Source organism: Pinus tabuliformis, chromosome 4_2 (genome assembly GCF_031772625.1).
Source record: "Pinus tabuliformis cultivar Carrire ecotype Pingquan chromosome 4_2, CPIR1, whole genome shotgun sequence".
Lineage (NCBI taxonomy): Eukaryota > Viridiplantae > Streptophyta > Pinopsida > Pinales > Pinaceae > Pinus > Pinus tabuliformis.
This window is the reverse complement of record NC_142304.1, coordinates 301,942,871-301,948,235: the sequence shown is the minus strand read 5'-3', so window position 1 is coordinate 301,948,235 and position 5,365 is coordinate 301,942,871.

The window sequence follows — 5,365 nt, the reverse complement described above, 5'->3', positions numbered from 1 at the left end:
TCAATTTTCTCTTCTTCAAGCTCCAACCTCTTTCCACTACAAAATGGAAGTCATCCTTCGCCAATTCCTCTGGCAAGGAGGGAAAAATGACAAAAAGAAATTCAATTTAGTTAGCTGGAAGCAGGTCATCCAATCTCAAGATAGAGGTGGTCTTGGGATTAGATCCCCCAAATTTCTTAACCTTGCCTTTGGAGGCAAGATTGTCTGGAGGCTTATCACTGGTCTCTCGGCTAGTTGGAAAAAAGTGTTGGAGGTCAAATACCTAAATTTCCCAAGGCAGCGACTCCTTGATCAGGATATCCCTATCAGAGACTCTTCCAAAATTTGGCGTCTATGTAAAAAAGCAATTCCTCTCATGATCCAGAATATCTCCAAGGTTCCCAAAGGAGGTGCTAATATCAATATTGGATCAGACAAAATAATGGGTAGGCAGCCATTAAACAACCATGCTGGAGTCATTCCCATTCTCACCTATTTTAATAGTATAGGAATTCACCACCTAGACCAGATCTCTCTGTGGGACAACCACTCTAATTTATGGTCAGGATGGACATTCCCAACCATTCCTGTTCATCTCATGGCCAGTCTTCAAGCTCTTCAGTACCATTTGCACGGCATAGCTCCAATTTAAAAGAATGAACCTGATGGCTTTCTCTGGGACCTGTCAGGCTCAAAGTATACTGTTCAATTTGCTCACCAGTACATTTGCAACAACCATTACCCCATGTCCACTTGGAACCGTTGGAAAATGGTTTGGAAATCTGAAGCTCTGCCCAAAATTAAATTCTTTCTATGGACCCTTCTGAAAGGGAAAATACTCACTACTAATAACCTTTGGAAGCGGGGTATTATTGGTCCTTCACGTTGTCCTAACTGTCAATCTGACGAAGAATCTATACAACATCTTTTTATTGCCTGCCCTTTTGCTAAAGTCTGCTGGAGAAGTATATCCCATAACAATCACATCCCTTAGAGTGACCAGGACTCCGTAGGAGAGGTTATTCAACAATGGAGGAAAAATTACCCTTGGAAATAAAGAAAACACAACACAGTAAAAAGGGTCTGGGACGCCCTACCCCTCACTATTTTATGGTCTATCTGGCTCGCCAGAAACCATAAAGTTTTTAAGGACAAGGACACAATCACTAGGAATCTATGCAACAAAGCAAGGAGTCTTGCTTTGGAAACTATTTCAGTCAAAAACTACATAAGCATAGACATCACCGATCTTAATGTGGAAGAGCAAATTCTCATTGGCTATATACTGAACAGAAATAATAGTAATCAGGTTGAGGCCACTAGCAGCAGCATGCAAAGTAAAATGTATTACAGTTGGAAAATCCATCTTAAGGAGGAAGAATTTGCTACATGGCTTAAAAACTGCAACACTTATTATCTTTTTTTCGACGGTGCCTCGAAATCGAATCCTGGGATTGCTGGAGCAGGTGGAGTGATTTTCAATGCTAATGGAGATTGTATGGTCTCATATGAATGGGGGCTCGGGCACCTTTCCAACAACAGGGCTAAGGCTTTAGCCCTGTATCAAGGCCTCATTCAGCTCAGCAAGCTCGGTATAGACACAACTCACATCTTTGGAGATTCAGCAGTTGTTATTGGCCTCATGGCCCAAAACAAAGATTCGCCCAACGTCCTTCTCCATCAGTCCATCAACAGGTGCAAATATTTGAGCCAGTCCTTCATCACTCTGACCTTCCGTCACATCCTTCGTACATTCAACAAGGATGCCGACCTTCTTGCCAACATGGCATGCAATAGAGCATTGGGAAGCCTACGTTGCAATAATGAGGAATCTCATCAATATCTGCCATGACACCGAACCTCCTCTGTTCTTTCCAAGTCCTCAAATAAGAAATCCTTGACACTTGGAACTGGTTCAAGATCCTCATGATCCATGTCCAAGACTCTATCTGCTAAATGATCCGCCTTCTCTCAAAAAATACATTCCCCTCTTTTGCAAACATGAAACCCGCCGGCTTATCTCATTTCATGACTCCTGTTCCGCACTTGTTGTCTCCCTCCCGTGACTCCTCCTCCCTGCTTAATCCTCTGCGCCTCCCATCTTATTTATTCACACTCCTCTCATCCCCTTCTCATTCTGTCCTCAGGTCTTCCAGAGCTTTCCTCCCGTTGGTTTTTTCTTTTGCCGATCTAAAGGAACAACACCTATGGTTTCTGCTATACCCTTTTCCCGAAGGAACGAAAGAAAAGGGACAGCAGAAAAGGAACAACAGAAAAAACAAAACAGCAGAAAAGGAACAACAAAAAAGGAACAACAGAAAAGAAAAACGCAGCTTCAACAATTTCGTCAAGCTTGAAGCAAGTCGGTGCCAACGACAAACCTGAAGAGTCCACTGCTCGACACATCAACCACAGTAATATAGATTGATATGCTTTGTAAATGCTGTTATTTATTACTGCAGTTTGTTAGGATTTACCTTTGGTCTTTGGTTTTTAGAAGCCCAAAAGGCAGGATTAAGGAGGAATTTTGCTTAAGCTGTAACTCCTTCTTCCCTAGCTCTTCTTGGCACCTCAACATGTATTTCAGGAGCTCAGTCTCCCTCTTTTTTTCAGATTTATAATAGCAACCGAATTTGTCAAAAAAAATAAAATTGAATATCTAAAAAAAATTAATTGAAAATAAAAAAGTTCAGTAACTCTTTTATACCAAAGAGATGTGTAATTCAATTCTAAACATAGAAAATTCAACTTGAGTAATAAATAAAATATTTTGATGTCATATATATATATATATATATATATATATATATATATATATATATATATATATATATATATATATATATATATATATATATATATATATATATATATATATATATATATATATATATATATATATATATATATATATATATATATATATATATATATATATAAACAAATTAAATTATAAAAAAAATATCTTATGGTTAAAACATTTTTGACTCATTTATAAATATATTTTACAGTTTATATTATCTAAAATCTATGGAACATTTGGTGTAATTGCAAGGTGCTATCTACAAAATCCAAGTGTCAGTGGGGATTTTCAAGGTATGGAATCCATTTATATACTTAAATTCAATTTAAAATTTGAATCCATTTATACATTTAAAGATGCAATAGCCCATGTGAAGGCCAAAGTGAAAATAAAAGCTAGTATCAGTGCATGTAAGTGAAAATAAAACTAATTGCATATCAAAGACTTTGTTAAAATGGTGTTGTTGTTTAATTTGACTTTACAGTCGAAAGATCAATATCTTCTCTGTAATGTCTTTTTTTTAAGCTAGTGTAAAATTTTCTACATAAAGACGAAATTTATAGTGATAACAAAGAGTTTGTAGGATCTCACAATGATTGATCTGGGAGCTCAAGTCTTCAACCAGATGAGTAAACTAAGCATGTTGATCTATTGAACTAGAAATCAGAGAGATACATCATTTTACAAATGCCTATTTGAGTCAATGATATACCTTCAAAAAACCATAGACATAATTTTGAGCATATAAAATCCATTTCTGTCCGATATGATGAATGATGAAAAAGGATAAGTATGAGAGGGTGGAGAAGTAACAACTAGTGGATCATTGACAACAACAAGGATACCTATTGTCTCCTCAAAATCCGAATTCAAGAGGACATATTTCTGCACCCTATGCAGGCATGAAATAATATCATCCAAGCATAAATGTACATTTATGAGAAGTCTCTTAATGTCCTCTTGCCATGCAAAAATATTATAGTTGTCAACCTATTTATCATGAATATCCAGACGGATGAGGGTATCCATCTATTGAGGCACAACCATAGAATGCAAAAAATGTAACCTCCTCTTCCTCAATTTCCTAGGGTGAGGGACCCATTTGAGATTCTCGGCACTCATCTCAAAATCCGAGAAGTAGGGACGATCCCCAAACTCCTTAGATTCTAGGTGAACAATTTCTTTCCGGACCTTCGTAGGAACCAAGTCAAAATATGTGGCCATTGAATTCCAACCAAACATAGTCCTATGTGAAGGAGTTGAAGTACTTGCACCACCTCTACGATTTGCCATCCTTTGTCGAGGGGGCATAGTTGTAGAGAATACACAATATTTCATAGGGACTTGAACAATACCAAGATAATACTCACAACCCAAGGAATACTTAAGAGTATTGGACCTTTAAGCAACGAAATATCACATCATCCCCATTATTCACAATATTATCCATGGGACAAACAATATTAAACACAACCTGAGTATCAAGGAAAACAATTGGAAGAAATAAAATACAAAGAGATAACCCTAACAAACCCACAACATAGACAATGTATACTGAGAAACCTTCTACACAATATCACAAATTAGACATTGGGTCCAGCTGCAAACCAAAAACTGAGACCGAAGAGGAAAAATATCAGAGCTATGATTGACCTAAAAAGGAAATTTTACTTTTATGTTATAAAATAAAGGGTTTATGCTAAGACCAAATTGAGAAATTTATTGGGTACCAAACACCATAAACCAAGACTAAACAATTAAAAGAAATACCTTCTGAATCAATTCCTTGGAGAGTCAATGTGGGTAAAACCACAACCAATTCAAAATCCGACCTTGTAGTAGTATTATGTAGAAACATAATGGAAAATGTTGACCCTCTACTATATCCTTCATATCTATGGGAAAGATTGGACACGATCTGCCACCCTTCCACAAAACCTCTTTGTTCTGTTGAGATGAGGAAGTAAAGAAAAGGTTTCAAACGCTTCACCATAACCGTAGAAATAACTTCATATATAACATTACATAAGGTTATGGGATGAAAACCTTTAGGATCCTTAGATTTTCCTTCGTTGGGTACCAGAGTAATAAAAGTCACATTCAAGCCCTTCCAAATTGATTGAGTTTATCTAGATTCTTAAACAATTTCGAATATCTCTTGTCCAAGAAAGCACCAACATGCTTGATAGAAATATAGAGTAAAACCATCAGGCCTAGGCGCTTTGTTTTTTGGCAAACCCATCACCACCATTTCCACCTCTCGGAAAGAAATAAATCTCATTAAAGCTAAATTATGCTCTTTAGTAATGAGTTTAGTTATACCGTGCAATATCTGAGTTATATGTTTTTGTCGATGAGATGAGGTTTTAGATAAAATATCCCAATTGTAATTGATAAACTCATTCTCATTATCTAAATGAAGGATTTTCTGAGTACCATCTACCCCCAGTACCAAAACAATTTGATTATTATGGTGACGTTGGAACATTGAATTATGAAAGAATTTAAAATTTCTTTCACATGAATTCAGCCATTGAATTCTAGACTTTTGTTTCCATAAAATCTCTTCCTGTTGTCATCGTT